The sequence below is a fragment of the Misgurnus anguillicaudatus genome, chromosome 3 (genome assembly GCF_027580225.2).
Source record: "Misgurnus anguillicaudatus chromosome 3, ASM2758022v2, whole genome shotgun sequence".
NCBI lineage: Eukaryota > Metazoa > Chordata > Actinopteri > Cypriniformes > Cobitidae > Misgurnus > Misgurnus anguillicaudatus.
Genome location: NC_073339.2, coordinates 42,936,137 through 42,949,088, shown reverse-complemented (window position 1 = coordinate 42,949,088; position 12,952 = coordinate 42,936,137). Strand labels below are relative to the sequence as shown.

Genomic DNA, 12,952 nt, shown 5'->3' with positions numbered 1-12,952 from the left:
AGACTGAAGAAACCATTCAACCTTTAGCAGAGAAGAACTTAAAAATAAAAAAAACGTAGACTTTCTTTCAAATCTTAAAATAGACTTTTTTTATCATACTAGTATGAGGGTCATTGTTAGATGTGTAGAGTGTAAAGGATAAGGGCTGATTTTCTTTTGATTATTTCGAATGTAATGAAGTGATCAGGGCTGAGGGAAGTGAATCAAAACCCTCTCATGTCTCTGTGTCTTTATTAATAGCTTCTAATCAGTGAACAAGACATTGAAAATCTAATGAAATCGGGAAAAAAACATTAGATTCGAAAAGCTTGAATAATCACAGTTTCACTATTTTTTAGGGAAGAAATATGGCCCAGTTGGTGGCCATATTTGCAATGTCTCTGAACAGATACTGTATTTCAGTCACATAAGACCAAGGGCCCTATTTTAACGATCCAAGCGCATTGTCTAAAGCACAGGGCGCACAGTCTAAAAGGCTGTGTCAGAATCCACTTTTGCTAGTTTAACGATAGAAAAAATGGTCTATGCGCCTGGCCCACAGTCTAAAAGGGTTGTTCCCATTCTTGTAAGGAGTAATGGGTGTGTTTTAGGTGTAATGTGCAGTAAACCAATGAGAGTTTCATCCCATTTAAAAGACAGTTGCGCACGTGCCAAGGTGGATTGCCTATTTACATGGCAGAGTTTGTAAGCAGAAAAACTATAAGCAGAGGAAGATGACCACCAGTTTAAGATTGATGTTAAAAATTGCGTTGTGTTTCATTTATTGAAATGGTTATTTTGTAATTAAAATTTTGGTTCTCTTTAAACGTTGTTAATTCAGTAATGGAGTAATAAGTAAAAAAGCTGTGTTTTAATTGCTGATAAAGTATGATCACTGTAATCTCAAAAAGTTTTTTCAAAGAATAATTTACAAATATGAAAAAAAAGGTTTGCATAAGTAAAATACTTTATTTGTAACAAACAGGATATAAAGTATTTACAAAGTGTAGTCGTTTCAGCACTCGGACAGCGCCCTGAGTGTTTTGAAAAATATTACTTAAAAATGGTCCTCATCTCACCCTATCCACAGGTACAAAGTAATTATATACAATAAAGCCGCGGGGTAGCAAATAAATGCAATTTTAGCACTTTTTTAAAGCAAAAAAAAAAAACTTACCATGCTACAGGTAATGCCTTCTAAAGTCCTGTAATCGGTCCTCATTCATGTCTAAAAGGCCCAATAATAATCTTTTACATTTTAATCCTTTAATTTTTATATTTAAAAACGTTTGAGTGCTGCTGCGCATCCATGCATGTAAAAAGCAAATGTGCGTTGTCATCCCATTTATAGGTGCATATTACTACAGCACTCTTTAAATAACAAAAACAATATTGCGCCATTGACTTTAGACTTTAGTGCAGGTTTTAGTTGGTCAATAGCATGATCTATTTTAGTTGTCTGAAAATAGCAATGTTCCAACAATGCGCCTGAACACACCTCGTTTTTAGACCAGAACGCCTACAGTATGGGCGCACAAATGGGTGCAAATGCATATTTGTTACCATGCTACAGGTAATGCCTTCTTAAGTCCTGTAATCGGTCCTCATTCATGTCTAAAAGGCCCAATAATAATCTTTTACATTTTAATCCTTTAATTTTTATATTTAAAAACGTTTGAGTGCTGCTGCGCATCCATGCATGTAAAAAGCAAATGCGCGTTGTCATCCCATTTATAGGTGCATATTACTACAGCACTCTTTAAATAACAAAAACAATATTGCGCCATTGACTTTAGACTTTAGTGCAGGTTTTAGTTGGTCAATAGCATGATCTATTTTAGTTGTCTGAAAATAGCAATGTTCCAACAATGCGCCTGAACACACCTCGTTTTTAGACCAGAATGCCTATGGGCGCACAAATGGGTGCAAATGCATTTGCTATTTAAACAACGTGAAGCTGAACGTGAAAATAATAACTGCGCCAGGCTGAAACTAGCAAAAACACGCCATGCTTTGCACTGCATACCGGGTGTATGATAGTGCCCTATGTCTTATTTTTTTGTCAACCAATGGGCAAACCCAACTGATGGCTTTAAATTGTATGCTGGGTTCAAATATGGACATTCATTTGGTTAATTTAAACTAACTGTTGCGTTCATTCATATTTTTTCCAATCATGGGTTGAAAAGAACCTAGCATTTTTTTTTCTTAGTGATCACTGTATCATCTCTTCTCTGAGACATTGCATGAACTCTGAATATTTTTAAATATCCAGTCCTTTTCAAAATCAAAGTAACTCTCATCTTGAACTTTCTTCTCCCACGCATTTTTTAAAGGTTTTCCCTGTAGAAGGTTCTTTTTAAATCTGTTAAAGAGTAACTTGTGAATATTAATTTATTAATGTGGTTTTCGTTTCAAATAATTAATCAAAGTATTTTTGTAGAATCGGTGCCCAAAATCATTGAACTATAAAATGTAATAAGATTTGCTGTTAATTGTAAAACATGGTCAAATATAAATAATGAGCACTTGTGCATGTAGTTAAATGTTAAAGGCCACCTAATATGAGAAGTTCACTTTTATATGTTGTTTGAACATTTGTGTGTCGCCTGTGTGTACACAACTTTTTTTTAAATCCCTGTAAAACCGCAACAGTCTCATGGGCAAGCTGTTTGCTTTTTTGAGCAAACTGAGGTCACTTTGAGCAGGCCCCGCCCACAACTGTCCAAAGACCACAGTTGGGTCATAATTTCCATTTTACATCATTCATTACAACATAAATTTGAACAATGAAGTAAAGTGATTGTCTTATTTAAAACGGTGTATGTTTTCAGTATAGATAGAGGAAATGGAGGTTAAGCAGCAGCTCATTTGCATTTAAAGAAACACACAAAAACAGTACCTAAAAATTCTTAATAATAAAATAATAAATTTTTAAAAATGTGTAATAAATGATCTATAGACCTGTAACTTCACAGGCACATTCTGGGGACACCTAAGACTAATATTACATCTTGAAAAGTTGCCATATTAGAACTGTATTGTTTTTATTAGATTACTCGTGGGATTTAACTTCTTGCCATGCGATTGTATTGCTTGAGTTTTAACTGATTTTCAACTTGTGCAAAAAGCGCGTTTGAGGCAAATAGCAAGCATTTTCCCTGCAAACGCGCCATTGGTGTGTACGCCCCATTAGAATGAGCCATTTTTATCTACATACACTGTGGATCCCCTTACATGGAAGTTGTCATTTCTTGCCGTCATGTTTCTACAGTAGCCCTATAGAGCACGTTTTGTCACTACGTTGTCTCAGACGGTGACGTGTTTGTGGTGTGGTTGCTACCATACAGTAGCTTCTCTATGCATTTTGAATGGTAGGGGTGAGCTTGGGACTGAGCCGTTGGTTGCAATTCACAATCTCACCGCTAGATGCTGCGTACAATCTCCACAGTGAAGCTGGGATTTGGATTTAACACTTTTTTCTTTTTATGGTATTTTTTTTCTAGTCGCTTGCAATTGAAACCTTTTCTCCTGTGGAAATAATCAAATGCAGAATAATAACATGTTGTTTAGCATCTGGTTTCAAAAGTGTAATAAAGCTACAATTTCTTCAAACACATTCATTTTCCCTTTCTTTCCTTTCCCTTGCATATCAAAGCAATAACAGTTTGTCTAGCTCCACCCCATGAAATGTTCTTTTGCCAACACTAATCACATGCTTTTATTCTAACACCCACCTTTTATGATCTAATGAATTATCAATATATCAAATTAAACCCTGCATATTTTTTTTCATCCAGTATCCTCTTTTACTTACAATTATGAATGATTATGAAAGTCAATTGGGTTTTGATCACCAGGGCTGTGCACAGACATTTTGAGGGGCGGTGGCCCAAACCAAAAAAGGGGGCACTAAGGAGAGTGGTCCTATTAATATGGTTTTAATAAAATATGATTATTATTATATATTACTAATAGCAACTAAGTGATTATAATATACTTAATAACAAGAATAAAAGTGTGAAAAACTGCTAAATATTCTATATGATTTACCTGCTGGGTTGCTGGAGCTTTGAATCCATGTTTGCAATGTTGAACTGCCTTTAGCATTGTTTTTTGTATTTTTTGTCTACAATGTGTGCCAACAATCACAAATAATTTGGTGATATTTATTCAGATCAATGCCTGATTTCGACGTCGGGCCAATGTTGGATTTTGACATCAGGCCAACATTGAATTTTGAAGTCAATAACCAATTTTGGGGAGATGTCAAGGTGAATTAAGACTATTTAATATCTGCAAAAATCCTTTAGGTTGTAAGCTAATATTTTATAATAAATGTCTTATACTGGAAAATAACATTTATGTTGTCAGATTGCTGTATCCATTTGTGTTGGATTTCATTGAATTCAGATCAACGTTGGATCATGACGTAGGATCAACGTTTGATCTTGACATTGGATCCACGTTGGATCTTGAAGTCAGACCAACGTTGGATCCTGACCTCGGATCAATGTCTGATTTCGACGCCGGGCCTATGTTGGATTTTGACATCAGGCCAACTTAGATTTTGACATCAATTCCCAATTTTGAGCAGATGTCAAGGTGATTTAAGACAATTTAATAATCGCAGAAACAAGATTTTGAATTCAGATCAACGTTGGATCCTGACGTCAGATCAACGTTGATTTTGACGTCGGATCAACATTTGGATCTTGACGTCGAACCAACGTTGGATCCTGACCTCGGATCAATGTCTGATTTCGACGTCGGGCCAATGTTGGATTTTGACATCAGGTCAACGTTGGATTTTGACGTCAATTCCCAATTTTGAGCAGATGTCAAGGTGAATTAAGAAAATTTAATATCCGCAGAAACAAGATTTTGAATTTAGATCAATGTTGGATCCTGACATCAGATCAACGTTAGATTCTGACGTTGGATCAACGTTGGATCCTGACGTCGGATCAACGTTGGGTCTTGACGTCGGATCAACATTGGGTCTTGACGTCGGATCAACGTTTGATACTGACGTCGGATCAACGTTGGAACTTGACGTCGGATCAATGTCTGATTTTAACGTCGGGCCAATTTTGGATTTTGACATCAGGCCAACATTGGATTTTGACATTCATACCCAATTTTGAGCAGATTTCAAGGTGAATTAAGACAATTTAATATCCACAGAAACAAGATTTTAAATTCAGATCAACGTTGGATCCTGACGTCAGATCAACATTGGGTCTTGACGTCAGATCAACGTTGATTTTGACGTCGGATCAACGTTGGATCCTGAGGTCGGACCAACGTTGGATCCTGACCTCGGATCAATGTCTGATTTCAACATCAAGCCAATGTTGAATTTTGACATCAGGTCAACGTTGGATTTTGACGTCAATTCCCAATTTTGAGCAGATGTCAAGGTGAATTAAGACAATTTAATATCCGCAGAAACAAGATTTCGAATTCAGATCAACGTTGGATCCTGACATCAGATCAACGTTAGATCCTGACGTTGGATCAACGTTGGATCCTGACGTCAGATCAACGTTGGGTCTTGACGTCGGATCAACATTGGGTCTTGACGTCGGATCAACGTTTGATACTGACGTCGGATCAACGTTGGAACTTGACGTCGGATCAATGTCTGATTTTAACGTCGGGCCAATTTTGGATTTTGACATCAGGCCAACATTGGATTTTGACATTCATACCCAATTTTGAGCAGATTTCAAGGTGAATTAAGACAATTTAATATCCACAGAAACAAGATTTTAAATTCAGATCAACGTTGGATCCTGACGTCAGATCAACATTGGGTCTTGACGTCAGATCAACGTTGATTTTGACGTCGGATCAACGTTTGATACTGACGTCGGTTCAACGTTGGAACTCGACGTCGGATCAATGTCTGATTTTAATGTTCAGGCCAACATTGGATTTTGACATTCATACCCAATTTTGAGCAGATTTCAAGGTGAATTAAGACAATTTAATATCCACGGAAACAAGATTATGAATTCAGATCAACGTTGGATCCTGACGTCAGATCAACATTGGGTCTTGACATTAGATCAACTTGGGTATTGACATCGGATCAACATCTGATTTTGACATCAGGCCAACGTTGGATTTTGACATCAGAACGTTTTTTCACATCAATACCTAATGCTGGGCAGATGTCAAGGTGAATTAAGAGCTGATCACTGTTTCGGGTTGACCTAAATGATCATTTCTCCTTTTCTCTAAGAGACACTTTTTCTTAAGTTAAAAATCCCATGGCATCAAATTAACTCTCTGTACAGATTGTAGGCAGCAATAAGACCGGACATTAATCAAACTCGCTCATATAAGATGTGATTGTACTGATCAGTTCTCCATATTCAGAGGTGTGCGCTTTATATCCAGAGAGCTTAATCTTCAATAAAATTGATCCTACTTTTTATGCCATTATTCAATTTCTAGTTCTGGGCTCACTTACATCGCTGCTCACTAAAAACAGTTGGGTTAAAAATAACCCAATAAATAACCCAATGGTGGGTTACTATAGCACCGACCCATTGTTGGGTTATTTTAACCCAATGCATTGGGTAGAAAGTTTTACCCAATTAGTTGGGTTATGAAATAACCAATTTGTTGGGTTATTTTTGCAATGCTGTTTTAACCCCATTATTATTATTATTATTATTATTATTATTATTATTATTTATTACTATTATTTGCTTTATAAATAAATAATACAAAACTTACAAATACATTTGTAATGCTTTATTTTCATTTAGTCATTTGCACTTGCATTTAAATGTATAAATACATACATGTATAGAAGCATAAATACATACACACATACATAAATATATACATACATAAATAAACAAAAACATAAGAACAAAACAAATCTACTCAATCTTATCCAACTAAAAACTGCTTTAAAGCAAAGTTCACACATTTTGTCATCATTTTCTCCCTCTCATGTTGCTACAAACCTGCACATAAGTCTTTACTCTGATAACCACAAAGGTATACTTCAAAGAATGTTCGAAATCAAACCGATCATGAGCCCCATTCATTTTCATAGTATTCTTTTTTCCTACTATGACAGTCAATGGGGCTCATGATCTGTCTGGTTTCAAAGATTACTCAAAACATCTTCCTTTGTGGTCATCAGAACAAAAAAATGTGTACAGGTTTGCTACAACAGGAGAGGAAGAAAATTATGACAATTTTCATTTTTGGGGGAACTGTCCCTTTAAGCAGTTGACAGTGTGTTCAGGAAACATCACCTGGTACAAAATGTATTGTGTGTTACAGAAACTAGTTAACAGTAGTGAAAGGCTTGGGATACTCTGTATAAAATGTAAAAAAAATATTAAAGCACATGTCAACTGCTGGTCTTGCTCCTGGGCCATGCCTCCCCACGATAACAAAGGCTTGTGATTAGTCGAATTCATCCCATAACAGGACATGGGGTCTTCTTCATACCTCCTCCTCCAAATACTGAATTATGTTTGTTTTCTGACCTGAAGACAGAATTTTCACAATGTAAATATGCACACATAAACAGGATAAAAAAAACGAAGTGTCATAAATGATACTTACAGGTTGCAAATTAATAAATGTTTGCTTTGCCTCTTGGTACTGTAGGAAGGCTGAATCATCTTGCTGGCCATTTTGTAGGGTTTTTAATACAACATCTCCAAGAATGTCTACATTTAAAGAAAATAATAATTCATTAAATCTCAAAGCAAACACATCTGGCACGCTGTATAAATACTCTACTTTGACAGTAGATGGCGCTGAATTGCAAATTCAACCGTTACCGGGGTTACAGTAAACAGACGTGCATGATTAAACAGCGCTTTATCAGGGATTATACTGAAGTAAGACGACAATAAAAATGCCATCGAGTCATTTCTTAAGACATTTACATTCAGAATCACATTTATATTACAGCTCTGTGTCTATAACACAGACCGGCTAAAAAAATATTTGGAGCAAAAAACAGCCGGTTGAATCCCTTACAAAAGTTCAAAAACGGTTTTTACTACACTTTAAACCAAAAAGCATTGTCTGTTACAGAAAGCATGGTTAAAGCAATATGGCAATCAATACGTCATGAAACTAACGTTACTACTAAAAGAAGAAATGATTCATTTTCGTAAGGGACCATGCTGTTGGTGCTGTTTAGTATTAAAATAAATTGCGATGTCTCTCTACGTTTATGATGGCTTAAAAACGCGTTTGGCATCGGTAACAGTTAATGAATGGAACAGGTGTAACGGACAAAAAACTAGACAACAGCGTTTTTGTACACTTATTTAAACGTGGCTGATAGTTTACTGTGTGATAGAGCTTAAAGACACTTTGTAGCAAATAAAACATTACACAGAGATATATATTTTAAAACGTACCTCTCGTGTCTGTCCGCACTCAGCAGTGGCACCTGTTGACCATTAAAATTCAAAATGCGTGACGTGAGCCCGAATTTAACCCAACTCTCTGGGTTGTTATGGAAATAACCCAATACAAGCTAGGAATAACCCAACAGAACAACCCAATATGTTTAACCCACCTATTGGGTAAAAAAAATAACCCAACGGTTTTTAGAGTGTGTCTTATTTGAACTCAAATGATCAAATTTTGCTTTTAAGACCCTGTGACATCAAAGTCAATGTTATGAGAGTATATACTGTATGTACACTTGTACTCTGACATTTTGAGCTAAATGGATTTAAAATGTAATCTTTTGATTTACAAGAAATTGAATGAACACGTTGATCACTTATCTTGCATTTATGGGCGTATCCAAATTCCAATAAAAAAACTCTCTCATCCCTACCTTTATTTAAATGGTAATATAGTCTGAAAATGTTATATAGTCTTAAATGCATGCAATAAATTTCTAAAACATTTATATGTGTATTCTCCACTGCTATAGACCTTTATGTGGAGCCTAGTATTGTACATTTACAAGTGCATATAAAGAGAGTGAGAGAGACAAAAATCTACTTCTAAGTATAAAAATATCCTAGGAGTTCAGTGATATACAATAATGCGCATAAAAAAAGCATAGAAAATATTCATCACGTTAATAACTAACAGCACTGTTACATTATGAAACATAAAGGCAGATAGCTTTAGTGTTAATGTAAACTTAAAGGGAGCGAATGAAGAACTAGACGTACTCATCTCATTGTGAAAGCATTAGCATGTTTGAGTTGTTGTGCTCTCATTGCATGAATATTTATGAAAGGTTTTTGCATTCTGGTTTGGAACGAGTGCAGTTAATTACATTAGAAAATTAACATCTATTATCCTCCAAAAGTAGTTCATCATTGTTCCTTTGCCGTAAATTAGGTTATTTAAAAAGCTGGATGCTGCAGATGCTTGGTCATGAACTGAATATGCACTTTTAAAAATGAACATGCTTAAAAGTGTTTTATACTAATGCCATAGAAGAACCAACATTTAGGTTGAAGTGAAATTGAAGAGCTCAGATGCAAACCCCTCTGCGTGTGCATCTGACATGTTTTATAAATGAGCATTTTTATCAGACAACTAATGGATTCTGCCAACAATCCTGTATTTTTGAATGGCCTGTGGCTAGGATTAAGTGAATTTAAAGCAAAAGTAGGAATATTTGTTTATTATCTCATTTTTGACGGAGGTGGTGTTTAGTGGTTTCACTGTAAAAAAAAAACATCTGTAGAAATTACAATGTTATTGCAGCTGGGTTGCCGGTAATTTACCGTAGATTTAAATTTATGTAGAGTTTGTTCAAAGTTAAATAAATTTTAAATATTAACAACTCTTTATCTTTACAGAATAAAACTATACAATAACAGCTTCATGCAAAGCATTCTGGGAACCAGAAATCATCATCAACCTTTTTCTGTTTTTTGCTTCAGATTTTGTTTCCCAGAATGTTTTGCTTGATGTTGTTTTTTAGATTTACTCTGTAAAGACAAAGACTTGTAAATGTTGAATGTTCATTTAACTTTGAACAAAATGTTGCCAGTAAATAACATAAATTTAAATCTACGGTAAGTTACCGGCAACCCATCTGCAATTTCTACGGCTTTTTTTTACAGTGTGCATCTAAGCTCCCCAGTTATTAACAAAATCTCTTTTCATGCCGTTTTGTCCAAGCTGGCTAATTCATTTGAATGTGCTTTCATCCCATTGATGTTTTTGGGTTTTGGATTAGGGATTCATTTTTGCTTTTTTCTAAGAATTGTAAGATTTTGTTTGATTCATGATACAAATACATAATCACCACCTTATAAATCTGTTATATTTTTTCCAGATTGGTAATTTACATGGCATCCCCTTATGAAAACATAAACAATCCATGCAAAACAGGCTGTATCCGAAATAGCCCCCCATGCCCTCATTCTCTATTCTCTACATTAGTTTACTAAATTGTCCACTTAAATGAGTGAATAAAAATGAGTGAGTGAAATCAGACACTAGCAGCGGATGCAGAAGTTCATTTGGCACACGGCTCATGGTGAAAGGTTATAGCGACTAGCTATACATCGGTTGTACACTCATTTTTGCGGTGCATTATGGGATTGAATGATGTCCACTATCATTTCGGACACCACTTCAAATGGCTGTCTCCTCCAATAGTGCACTATTTAAGGGTATAGGGAGCTATTTTTGACACATCCTTGGCGCTTTTCCATTGCATAGTACCCCATGGTTTGGTTTGGGTCGGGTCAGGTCAGCTTACTTTTGGGGGCTTTTCCACTGGGTGCAGTACGTAGTACACAATACTTTTTTTAGTACCACCTCAGTTGGGGTTCCAAGCGACCCGAGCTGATACCAAAACATGATACGAAAACACTGTAGATCACTGATTGGTCTGAGAGAATCATCACTACCAGCGTCATCGCTATAGTGTAAAAGATTAGCTTTACCTTCATGCTAGCTTGCGCTGTCTCGGGTAAACCTGTTGTCATCTGTGCTTTGCTGTAAGTTCCCAATCTCTCTTTTAGCAATGAAAAGCATCCACAGGTTGAGAATCAGGAATGCCATACCAGTTTTTCCCAGACTTGCAGTTTGTGGTGGCACATTCACAACACGCAAATATAACGACACGCCTATAATCCCTCCAACTCCGAAGCTAAAAGTGAGGTGAGCTGACTGACCTGGGGTGTGTTTCCCGAACAATGGCGTAACTCGCTGCTGAACCAACATAGTGCGATGCATAGTTGGAGAAACAAAATACCTTGTCATGACTGTTTCCCGATAGCATAAAGTAACTTTGTCGCACATTCGTCGTTTGAACCATGTTGGTTTAACAACATAGTTGATGATGTCACGTGGGAGGTGAAGTACTAATTAATCTGTGCAAATCGATTTAATGTCAGATTTTTGCTGTAAAATAACATATATTGCATCGGAAGACTGATTTTGTTATCGTGATTTAGTTATCTGTTGTTTATTTTCAAGATATTTAATTAATGCGCAAGTTCACTCTTACGTCACTCCTCCCAGGGATTCCCCAGGGTCTTAAAACTCATAGGCCGCGCACATGCGCAGTTTCAAATGCAGCGCTTTAATTCTATTTACAAACCTAAAGACGTAAAATAAAATTTTTATATATTTAGAATGATGGATATACATTGTACTACATGTTTTTTGCCTATTTTGTTCAAAAGCATGATCAACGTAAGTCCACATATGATAATATGCCGTTCAAACCACACAAGTTTGCGATGCAACTTGCGAATGTTCGTTTGAACTATGGTTTCGGGAAACACCAAATCGTTGAACTTTGTCGGTACCTATGAAACTTACGATAGTAGTTGGCTAACGATGCTTTCGGGAAGCGCACCCCTGACCTAAACCAAACTGTGGGGTACTATGCAATGGAAAAGCGTCTTTGTTAGACTACATTTATCATGTGTTCATTTGCCAATAAAGACATGGTTTGTGCTCACCAGTGTGTTTTGAGGAGGAGTTAAAGGAATTAAACCCATGATCTTAGTGTTGCTAGCGCCATGTTTCACCAACAGATGAGCATATCAATTTGTCATTTTCCTCCACTTGTCTTTCCTTTGAAGTGCACACATAATATAATAAATTGCTTTCGAACGGATATATACTTTCAACAAAATCATTTTATCGAATCGTTTCATTCTCTGTTATGTTAAGCAGAAAGAAAATAAGAGTAACACGGCCTTGTACAGTATGTGAAACCGAATTGCCAGCCTGTCTGGGATTTACTATTAAATTATGATAACTTTCCCATTATTTATTTATTTTACCTGGAGCAGCCTCAACACTCGAGAAAATACCGCCGACAATGGGAGCAAGACTGGGTAATATTTATATCATTTTAAGGATGTGTATCCTACAGCAAATATTCAAACACTGTCCGGGGCTTGTTAAACTCTTCGGTTTGTTAAAACGCACAGGACATATACTGTATAGGGTTGCAATGAGCCACAATGCACGATGGAGAGCTCGGTGTCCAATGCCCTGGAGCAGTGTGGTGTTGTCTCCTTATTAGTGGGTAAACAGATGGGAGTACGGCTAAGGTGAGCTGATGTCTGAGACGCTGCTGGCGACCGCAGTCCAACAGCTTGTCCCTTACTGTTAGTGTTTATACTTGGTGATGCATAGGGTTGTGAACGAAGCTGATGTAGAGCCATACATTGTAGTTAGTGGCTTACCTATACAGCATTTTTAGGTACCGTATACAGTAGGTTTGCTCCAGACAGCGCCAATATTGTATGCAATGAGGTCCTGTCTCGGGAAACTGCCTGTGAGATTTTGAAATAGTTATTGTTGATCAATTTAATACAGTGGCATAAGCTAATGTAGAAATAAAATAAGCTTTAATTTGATCCAGCTCAGAGAGCGTTAGCGCTGGCCTGGTTGTGCTTAATTTTAACCTTTCTAAAAGTAAAGGGGAAAACTGATCACGTATCAGCAGTTAGTAATAACTTCTGTCCTATTTTAG

General features: G+C 36.4%; 1 protein-coding gene and 1 long non-coding RNA gene across 2 annotated transcripts in view; one reads left to right on the top strand and one right to left on the bottom strand.

The window, feature by feature from the left end:
- The window catches only part of LOC129445034 (receptor tyrosine-protein kinase erbB-4), a 200,894-nt gene that overhangs the window by 113,545 nt on the left and 74,397 nt on the right, over positions 1 to 12,952 (top strand). The window lies entirely within an intron of this gene.
- Positions 6,474 to 8,590, bottom strand: LOC129432213 (uncharacterized). The gene is made up of 3 exons (XR_012369032.1): positions 8,391 to 8,590; positions 7,579 to 7,685; positions 6,474 to 7,499 (listed from the first exon to the last, which is right to left on the bottom strand). It is a non-coding gene; the product is annotated as an uncharacterized lncRNA (long non-coding RNA).